Source organism: Callionymus lyra, unplaced genomic scaffold, assembly GCF_982586985.1.
Source record: "Callionymus lyra unplaced genomic scaffold, fCalLyr1.hap1.1 HAP1_SCAFFOLD_135, whole genome shotgun sequence".
NCBI lineage: Eukaryota > Metazoa > Chordata > Actinopteri > Syngnathiformes > Callionymidae > Callionymus > Callionymus lyra.
Genome location: NW_028258610.1, coordinates 25,001 through 35,000, shown reverse-complemented (window position 1 = coordinate 35,000; position 10,000 = coordinate 25,001). Strand labels below are relative to the sequence as shown.

Below are 10,000 nucleotides of genomic sequence, written 5' to 3'. Positions count from 1 at the left end.
AGGCACCAGGCTCGGCCACCCTCCGAGCCCTTTCCTTCCCTCTCCTGTTATGGTGCCTCCCTATTAACCTCTAGGTGGTTGCGCTCGTGACATCAAAAAGACCACTTTTTGAGGAGCAGTCACACTCGGAAAAAATTTCTTTCGTCAGGCAAAAGAACCAGAGTTCTCCGCGGCCATCCACTCCAACCTTGTCCGACTTTGAGGCACCAGGCTCGGCCACCCTCCGAGCCTTTTCCTTCCCTCTCCTGTTATGGTGCCTCCCTATTAACCTCTAGGTGGTTGCGCTCGTGACATCAAAAAGACCACTTTTTGCAGAGCAGTCACACTCGGAAAAAATTTCTTTCGTCTGGCAAAAGAACCAGAGTTCTCCGCGGCCATCCACTCCAACCTTGTCCGATTTTGAGGCACCAGGCTCGGCCACCCTCCGAGCCCTTTCCTTCCCTCTCCTGTTATGGTGCCTCCCTATTAACCTCTAGGTGGTTGCGCTCGTGACATCAAAAAGACCACTTTTTGAGGAGCAGTCACACTCGGAAAAAAATTCTTTCGTCTGGCAAAAGAACCAGAGTTCTCCGCGGCCATCCACTCCAACCTTGTCCGATTTTGAGGCACCAGGCTCGGCCACCCTCCGAGCCTTTTCACTCCCTCTCCTGTTATGGTGCCTCCCTATTAACCTCTAGGTGGTTGCGCTCGTGACATCAAAAAGACCACTTTTTGCAGAGCAGTCACACTCGGAAAAAATTTCTTTCGTCTGGCAAAAGAACCAGAGTTCTCCGCGGTCATCCACTCCAACCTTGTCCGATTTTGAGGCACCAGGCTCGGCCACCCTCCGAGCCTTTTCACTCCCTCTCCTGTTATGGTGCCTCCCTATTAACCTCTAGGTGGTTGCGCTCGTGACATCAAAAAGACCACTTTTTGCAGAGCAGTCACACTCGGAAAAAATGTCTTTCGTCAGGCAAAAGAACCAGAGTTTTCAGCGGTCATCCACTCCAACCTTGTCCGATTTTGAGGCACCAGGCTCGGCCACCCTCCGAGCCTTTTCACTCCCTCTCCTGTTATGGTGCCTCCCTATTAACCTCTAGGTGGTTGCGCTCGTGACATCAAAAAGACCACTTTTTGCAGAGCAGTCACACTCGGAAAAAAATTTCTTTCGTCTGGCAAAAGAACCAGAGTTTTCAGCGGTCATCCACTCCAACCTTGTCCGACTTTGAGGCACCAGGCTCGGCCACCCTCCGAGCCTTTTCACTCCCTCTCCTGTTATGGTGCCTCCCTATTAACCTCTAGGTGGTTGCGCTCGTGACATCAAAAAGACCACTTTTTGCAGAGCAGTCACACTCGGGAAAAATTTCTTTCGTCTGGCAAAAGAACCAGAGTTTTCAGCGGTCATCCACTCCAACCTTGTCCGATTTTGAGGCACCAGGCTCGGCCACCGTCCGAGCCTTTTCACTCCCTCTCCTGTTATGGTGCCTCCCTATTAACCTCTAGGTGGTTGCGCTCGTGACATCAAAAAGACCACTTTTTGCAGAGCAGTCACACTCGGAAAAAATTTCTTTCGTCTGGCAAAAGAACCAGAGTTTTCAGCGGTCATCCACTCCAACCTTGTCCGATTTTGAGGCACCAGGCTCGGCCACCGTCCGAGCCTTTTCACTCCCTCTCCTGTTATGGTGCCTCCCTATTAACCTCTAGGTGGTTGCGCTCGTGACATCAAAAAGACCACTTTTTTCAGAGCAGTCACACTCGGGAAAAATTTCTTTCGTCTGGCAAAAGAACCAGAGTTATCAGCGGTCATCCACTCCAACCTTGTCCGACGTTGAGGCACCGATGTCGGCCAAGTTCTGAGCGTTCCACCGCCGAATGCCACTGGTCCTCAACACAGCGGACTTCCAATCCAACCTTGTCCGACTTTGAGGCACCGAAGTCGGCCTCAGCCCGAGCCTTCCCCCGCCGACCTCACTGGAGCCCGCCATCCAGGGACCGGCGGAGGTCGCCCGCATGACCGCGGCAAAGTGTCTCAAAGTCGGGCACGACCGCTCGAGTCACCCGCCAACCCGGTCCGGGGCACCTCCAGGGACCGGCGGAGGTCGCCCGCATGACCGCGGCAAAGTGTCTCAAAGTCGGGCATGACCGCTCGAGTCACCCGCCAACCCGGTCCGGGGCACCTCCAGGGACCGGCGGAGGACGCCCGCATGACCGCGACAAAGTGTCTCAAAGTCGGGCACGACCGCTCGAGTCACCCGCCAACCCGGTCCGGGGCACCTCCAGGGACCGGCGGAGGACGCCCGCATGACCGCGACAAAGTGTCTCAAAGTCGGGCACGACCGCTCGAGTCACCCGCCAACCCGGTCCGGGGCACCTCCAGGGACCGGCGGAGGACGCCCGCATGACCGCGACAAAGTGTCTCAAAGTCGGGCACGACCGCTCGAGTCACCCGCCAACCCGGTCCGGGGCACCTCCAGGGACCGGCGGAGGACGCCCGCATGACCGCGACAAAGTGTCTCAAAGTCGGGCACGACCGCTCGAGTCACCCGCCAACCCGGTCCGGGGCACCTCCAGGGACCGGCGGAGGACGCCCGCATGACCGCGACAAAGTGTCTCAAAGTCGGGCAGGACCGCTCGAGTCACCCGCCAACCCGGTCCGGGGCACCTCCAGGGACCGGCGGAGGACGCCCGCATGACCGCGACAAAGTGTCTCAAAGTCGGGCACGACCGCTCGAGTCACCCGCCAACCCGGTCCGGGGCACCTCCAGGGACCGGCGGAGGACGCCCGCATGACCGCGACAAAGTGTCTCAAAGTCGGTCATGACCGTTCGAGTCACCCGCCAACCCGGTCCGGGGCACCTCCAGGGACCGGCGGAGGAGGCCCGCATGACCGCGACAAAGTGTCTCAAAGTCGGGCACAACCGCTCGAGTCACCCGCCAACCCGGTCCGGGGCACCTCCAGGGACCGGCGGAGGACGCCCGCATGACCGCGACAAAGTGTCTCAAAGTCGGGCACGACCGCTCGAGTCACCCGCCAACCCGGTCCGGGGCACCTCCAGGGACCGGCGGAGGACGCCCGCATGACCGCGACAAAGTGTCTCAAAGTCGGGCATGACCGCTCGAGTCACCCGCCAACCCGGTCCGGGGCACCTCCAGGGACCGGCGGAGGACGCCCGCATGACCGCGACAAAGTGTCTCAAAGTCGGGCACGACCGCTCGAGTCACCCGCCAACCCGGTCCGGGGCACCTCCAGGGACCGGCGGAGGACGCCCGCATGACCGCGACAAAGTGTCTCAAAGTCGGGCACGACCGCTCGAGTCACCCGCCAACCCGGTCCGGGGCACCTCCAGGGACCGGCGGAGGACGCCCGCATGACCGCGACAAAGTGTCTCAAAGTCGGGCACGACCGCTCGAGTCACCCGCCAACCCGGTCCGGGGCACCTCCAGGGACCGGCGGAGGTCGCCCGCATGACCGCGACAAAGTGTCTCAAAGTCGGGCATGACCGCTCGAGTCACCCGCCAACCCGGTCCGGGGCACCTCCGGGGACCGGCGGAGGACGCCCGCATGACCGCGACAAAGTGTCTCAAAGTCGGGCAGGACCGCTCGAGTCACCCGCCAACCCGGTCCGGGGCACCTCCGGGGAGCAGTGGAGGTCGCTCGCATGACCGCGACAAAGTGTCTCAAAGTCGGGCATGACCGCTCGAGTCGCCCGCCATCCCGGTCCGGAGCTCAACACTTTGTCGTTTTTTCCACTCCCTCCCCATTAACCTCTAGGTGGTTGCGCTCGTGACATCAAAAAGACCACTTTTTGCAGAGCAGTCACACTCGGAAAAAATTCGTTTCGTCTGGCAAAAGAACCAGAGTTCTCAGCGGGCTTCCAGTCCAACCTTGTCCGATTTTGAGGCACCAGGCTCGGCCACAGTCCGAGCCCATTCACTCCCTCCCCTGTTGTACTCGCTCCCTATTAACCTCTAGGTGGTTGCGCTCGTGACATCAAAAAGACCACTTTTTGAGGAGCAGTCACACTTAGGAAAAATCCGTTTGCGCTCACACCATCCCTCCCCATTAACCTCTAGGTGGTTGCGCTCGTGACATCAAAAAGACCACTTTTTGAGGAGCAGTCACACTTAGGAAAAATCCGTTTGCGCTCACACCATCCCTCCCCATTAACCTCTAGGTGGTTGCGCTCGTGACATCAAAAAGACCACTTTTTGAGGAGCAGTCAGACACCGAGGTTTTCTGGATTTATGTCCGTTTTCCTGGTTCTCTGACTCGGGCACCTTGTGACCGACATCCCCCCCTTCCCTGGTTCTATTTTGCCGATACTTTGGTGAGTTTTCTACCCGCAAACCAAGCCCCCCAAGCCCGCCGCCTGGTGGGGGAGCATGCCGCCTGGCCCGGTTCTATTTTAGGTCACTTTGGTGAGTTTTCTACCCGCAAACCAAGCCCCCCAAGCCCGCCGCCTGGTGGGGGAAGAGGCCCCCTGGTCCCGGTTCTATTTTAGGACACTTTGGTGAGTTTTCTACCCGCAAACCAAGCCCCCCAAGCCCGCCGCCTGGTGGGGGAAGATGCCCCCTGGTCCCGGTTCTATTTTAGGACACTTTGGTGAGTTTTCTACCCGCAAACCAAGCCCCCCAAGCCCGCCGCCTGGTGGGGGAACATGCCCCCTGGTCCCGGTTCTATTTTAGGACACTTTGGTGAGTTTTCTACCCGCAAACCAAGCCCCCCAAGCCCGCCGCCTGGTGGGGGAACATGCCGCCTAGCCCGGTTCTATTTTAGGTCACTTTGGTGAGTTTTCTACCCGCAAACCAAGCCCCCCAAGCCCGCCGCCTGGTGGGGGAAGAGGCCCCCTGGTCCCGGTTCTATTTTAGGACACTTTGGTGAGTTTTCTACCCGCAAACCAAGCCCCCCAAGCCCGCCGCCTGGTGGGGGAAGAGGCCCCCTGGTCCCGGTTCTATTTTAGGTCACTTTGGTGAGTTTTCTACCCGCAAACCAAGCCCCCCAAGCCCGCCGCCTGGTGGGGGAAGAGGCCCCCTGGTCCCGGTTCTATTTTAGGACACTTTGGTGAGTTTTCTACCCGCAAACCAAGCCCCCCAAGCCCGCCGCCTGGTGGGGGAACATGCCCCCTGGTCCCGGTTCTATTTTAGGACACTTTGGTGAGTTTTCTACCCGCAAACCAAGCCCCCCAAGCCCGCCGCCTGGTGGGGGAACATGCCCCCTGGTCCCGGTTCTATTTTAGGACACTTTGGTGAGTTTTCTACCCGCAAACCAAGCCCCCCAAGCCCGCCGCCTGGTGGGGGAACATGCCGCCTAGCCCGGTTCTATTTTAGGTCACTTTGGTGAGTTTTCTACCCGCAAACCAAGCCCCCCAAGCCCGCCGCCTGGTGGGGGAGCATGCCCCCTGGTCCCGGTTCTATTTTAGGACACTTTGGTGAGTTTTCTACCCGGAAACCAAGCCCCCCAAGCCCGCCACCTGGTGGGGGAAGAGGCCCCCTGGTCCCGGTTCTATTTTAGGACACTTTGGTGAGTTTTCTACCCACACTGCATGTCCCCAAATGCCGCCATCTGGTGGGGGAACATGCCGCCTGCACCGGTTCTATTTTAAGTCACTTTGGTGAGTTTTCTGCCCACACTACGGGTCCCCAAATGCCGCCATCTGGTGGGGGAACATGCCGCCTGCACCGGTTCTATTTTAAGTCACTTTGGTGAGTTTTCTGCCCACACTACGGCTCCCCAAATGCCGCCATCTGGTGGGGGAACATGCCGCCTGCACCGGTTCTATTTTAAGTCACTTTGGTGAGTTTTCTGCCCACACTACGGGTCCCCAAATGCCGCCATCTGGTGGGGGAACATGCCGCCTGCACCGGTTCTATTTTAAGTCACTTTGGTGAGTTTTCTGCCCACACTACGGCTCCCCAAATGCCGCCATCTGGTGGGGGAACATGCCGCCTGCACCGGTTCTATTTTAAGTCACTTTGGTGAGTTTTCTGCCCACACTACGGGTCCCCAAATGCCGCCATCTGGTGGGGGAACATGCCGCCTGCACCGGTTCTATTTTAAGTCACTTTGGTGAGTTTTCTACCCACACTACGGGTCCCCAAATGCCGCCATCTGGTGGGGGAACATGCCGCCTGCACCGGTTCTATTTTAAGTCACTTTGGTGAGTTTTCTACCCACACTACGGGTCCCCAAATGCCGCCATCTGGTGGGGGAACATGCCGCCTGCACCGGTTCTATTTTAAGTCACTTTGGTGAGTTTTCTGCCCACACTACGGGTCCCCAAATGCCGCCATCTGGTGGGGGAACATGCCGCCTGCACCGGTTCTATTTTAGGTCACTTTTCTCACTTTCTGACCCACAAATAATGCCCCAAATGCCGCCGCCTGGTGGGGGGAACTGCCGCCTAGTCCCGGTTCTATTTTAGGTCACTTTTCTCACTTTCTGACCCACAAATAATGCCCCAAATGCCGCCGCCTGGTGGGGGGAACTGCCGCCTAGTCCCGGTTCTATTTTAGGTCACTTTTCTCACTTTCTGACCCACAAATAATGCCCCAAATGCCGCCGCCTGGTGGGGGGAACTGCCGCCTAGTCCCGGTTCTATTTTAGGTCACTTTTCTCACTTTCTGACCCACAAATAATGCCCCAAATGCCGCCGCCTGGTGGGGGGAACTGCCGCCTAGTCCCGGTTCTATTTTAGGTCACTTTTCTCACTTTCTGACCCACAAATAATGCCCCAAATGCCGCCGCCTGGTGGGGGGAACTGCCGCCTAGTCCCGGTTCTATTTTAGGTCCCTTTTCTCACTTTCTGACCCACAAATAATGCCCCAAATGCCGCCGCCTGGTGGGGGGAACTGCCGCCTAGTCCCGGTTCTATTTTAGGTCACTTTTCTCACTTTCTGACCCACAAATAATGCCCCAAATGCCGCCGCCTGGTGGGGGGAACTGCCGCCTAGTCCCGGTTCTATTTTAGGTCACTTTTCTCACTTTCTGACCCACAAATAATGCCTCAAATGCCGCCGCCTGGTGGGGGGAACTGCCGCCTAGTCCCGGTTCTATTTTAGGTCACTTTTCTCACTTTCTGACCCACAAATAATGCCCCAAATGCCGCCGCCTGGTGGGGGGAACTGCCGCCTAGTCCCGGTTCTATTTTAGGTCACTTTTCTCACTTTCTGACCCACAAATAATGCCCCAAATGCCGCCGCCTGGTGGGGGGAACTGCCGCCTAGTCCCGGTTCTATTTTAGGTCACTTTTCTCACTTTCTGACCCACAAATAATGCCTCAAATGCCGCCGCCTGGTGGGGGGAACTGCCGCCTAGTCCCGGTTCTATTTTAGGTCACTTTTCTCACTTTCTGACCCACAAATAATGCCCCAAATGCCGCCGCCTGGTGGGGGGAACTGCCGCCTAGTCCCGGTTCTATTTTAGGTCACTTTTCTCACTTTCTTACCCACAAATAATGCCCCAAATGCCGCCGCCTGGTGGGGGGAACTGCCGCCTAGTCCCGGTTCTATTTTAGGTCACTTTTCTCACTTTTCTACCCACAAATAATGGCAAAAAAAAATGCTTACAGCACCCAGTATTCCCAGGCGGTCTCCCATCCAAGTACTAACTGGGCCCGACCCTGCTTGGCTTCCGAGATCAGACGAGATCGGGCTCATTCAGGGTGGTGTGGCCGTAAGCGAGGGAAGCGCTTGTGAAATGCCCCAAAGTGTTGAAAATGTTCCCCAGGCCCCTGGTTCCCCATCCCCGCAGGAGGAGGCTCCCCAGGCCCCCTGGTTCCCCATCCCCGCAGGAGGAGGCTCCCCAGGCCCCCTGGTGCAGGAGGAGGCTCCCCAGGCCCCCTGGTGCAGGAGGAGGCTCCCCAGGCCCCTGGTTCCCCATCCCCGCAGGAGGAGGCTCCCCAGGCCCCCTGGTTCCCCATCCCCGCAGGAGGAGGCTCCCCAGGCCCCCTGGTGCAGGAGGAGGCTCCCCAGGCCCAATGGTTCCCCATCACCGCAGGAGGAGGCTCCCCAGGCCCCCTGGTTCCCCATGCCCGCAGGAGGAGGCTCCCCAGGCCCCCTGGTTCTCTATGCCCGCAGGAGGAGGCTCCCCAGGCCCCCTGCTTCTCCATCCCCGCAGGAGGAGGCTCCCCAGGCCCCATGGTTCCCCATCACCGCAGGAGGAGGCTCCCCAGGCCCCCTGGTTCCCCATCCCCGCAGGAGGAGGCTCCCCAGGCCCCATGGTTCCCCATCACCGCAGGAGGAGGCTCCCCAGGCCCCCTGGTTCCCCATCCCCGCAGGAGGAGGCTCCCCAGGCCCCCTGGTGCAGGAGGAGGCTCCCCAGGCCCCCTGGTTCCCCATCCCCGCAGGAGGAGGCTCCCCAGGCCCCCTGGTTCTCCATGCCCGCAGGAGGAGGCTCCCCAGGCCCCCTGGTTCCCCATCCCCGCAGGAGGAGGCTCCCCAGGCCCCATGGTTCCCCATCACCGCAGGAGGAGGCTCCCCAGGCCCCCTGGTTCCCCATCCCCGCAGGAGGAGGCTCCCCAGGCCCCCTGGTGCAGGAGGAGGCTCCCCAGGCCCCCTGGTTCCCCATCCCCGCAGGAGGAGGCTCCCCAGGCGCCCTGGTTCTCCATCCCCGCAGGAGGAGGCTCCCCAGGCCCCCTGGTTCTCCATGCCCGCAGGAGGAGGCTCCCCAGGCCCCCTGGTTCTCCATCCCCGCAGGAGGAGGCTCCCCAGGCCCCCTGGTTCTCCATCCCCGCAGGAGGAGGCTCCCCAGGCCCCCTGGTTCTCCATCCCCGCAGGAGGAGGCTCCCCAGGCCCCCTGGTTCTCCATCCCCGCAGGAGGAGGCTCCCCAGGCCCCCTGGTTCTCCATCCCCGCAGGAGGAGGCCCCCCAGGCCCCTGGTTCCCCATCCCCGCAGGAGGAGGCTCCCCAGGCCCCCTGGTTCTCCATGCCCGCAGGAGGAGGCTCCCCAGGCCCCCTGGTTCTCCATCCCCGCATGAGGAGGCTCCCCAGGCCCCTGGTTCTCCATGCCCGCAGGAGGAGGCTCCCCAGGCCCCCTGGTTCTCCATGACCGCAGGAGGAGGCTCCCCAGGCCCCCTGGTTCTCCATCCCCGCAGGAGGAGGCTCCCCAGGCCCCCTGGTTCCCCATCCCCGCAGGAGGAGGCTCCCCAGGCCCCCTGGTGCAGGAGGAGGCTCCCCAGGCCCAATGGTTCCCCATCACCGCAGGAGGAGGCTCCCCAGGCCCCCTGGTTCCCCATGCCCGCAGGAGGAGGCTCCCCAGGCCCCCTGGTTCTCTATGCCCGCAGGAGGAGGCTCCCCAGGCCCCCTGGTTCTCCATCCCCGCAGGAGGAGGCCCCCCAGGCCCCTGGTTCCCCATCCCCGCAGGAGGAGGCTCCCCAGGCCCCCTGGTTCTCCATGCCCGCAGGAGGAGGCTCCCCAGGCCCCTGGTTGGGAGAGGGGGAAAAAGAGCAAAGTGTTTAAAAATGCCCCAAAGTGTTGAAAATGTTCCCCAGGCCCCTGGTTCCCCATCCCCGCAGGAGGAGGCTCCCCAGGCCCCCTGGTTGGGAGAGGGGGAAAAAGAGCAAAGTGTTTAAAAATGCCCCAAAGTGTTGAAAATGTTCCCCAGGCCCCTGGTTCCCCATCCCCGCAGGAGGAGGCTCCCCAGGCCCCCTGGTTGGGAGAGGGGGAAAAAGAGCAAAGTGTTTAAAAATGCCCCAAAGTGTTGAAAATGTTCCCCAGGCCCCTGGTTCCCCATCCCCGCAGGAGGAGGCTCCCCAGGCCCCCTGGTTGGGAGAGGGGAAAAAAAGAGCAAAGTGTTTAAAAATGCCCCAAAGTGTTGAAAATGTTCCCCAGGCCCCTGGTTCCCCATCCCCGCAGGAGGAGGCTCCCCAGGCCCCCTGGTTGGGAGAGGGGGATAAAGAGCAAAGTGTTTAAAAATGCCCCAAAGTGTTGAAAATGTTCCCCAGGCCCCTGGTTCCCCATCCCCGCAGGAGGAGGCTCCCCAGGCCCCCTGGTTGGGAGAGGGAAAAAAAAGAGCAAAGTGTTT

The 10,000-nt window shown here is 60.2% G+C and overlaps 1 non-coding gene across 1 annotated transcript; it reads right to left on the bottom strand.

Annotated features, from left to right (window-relative positions):
* Positions 1-7,538: 7,538 nt before the first annotated feature.
* On the bottom strand, positions 7,539-7,657 carry LOC148058166 (5S ribosomal RNA). Its single transcript, XR_015710101.1, has one exon. It is a non-coding gene; the product is annotated as a 5S ribosomal RNA (ribosomal RNA).
* Between the last annotated feature and the right edge of the window lie 2,343 nt (positions 7,658-10,000).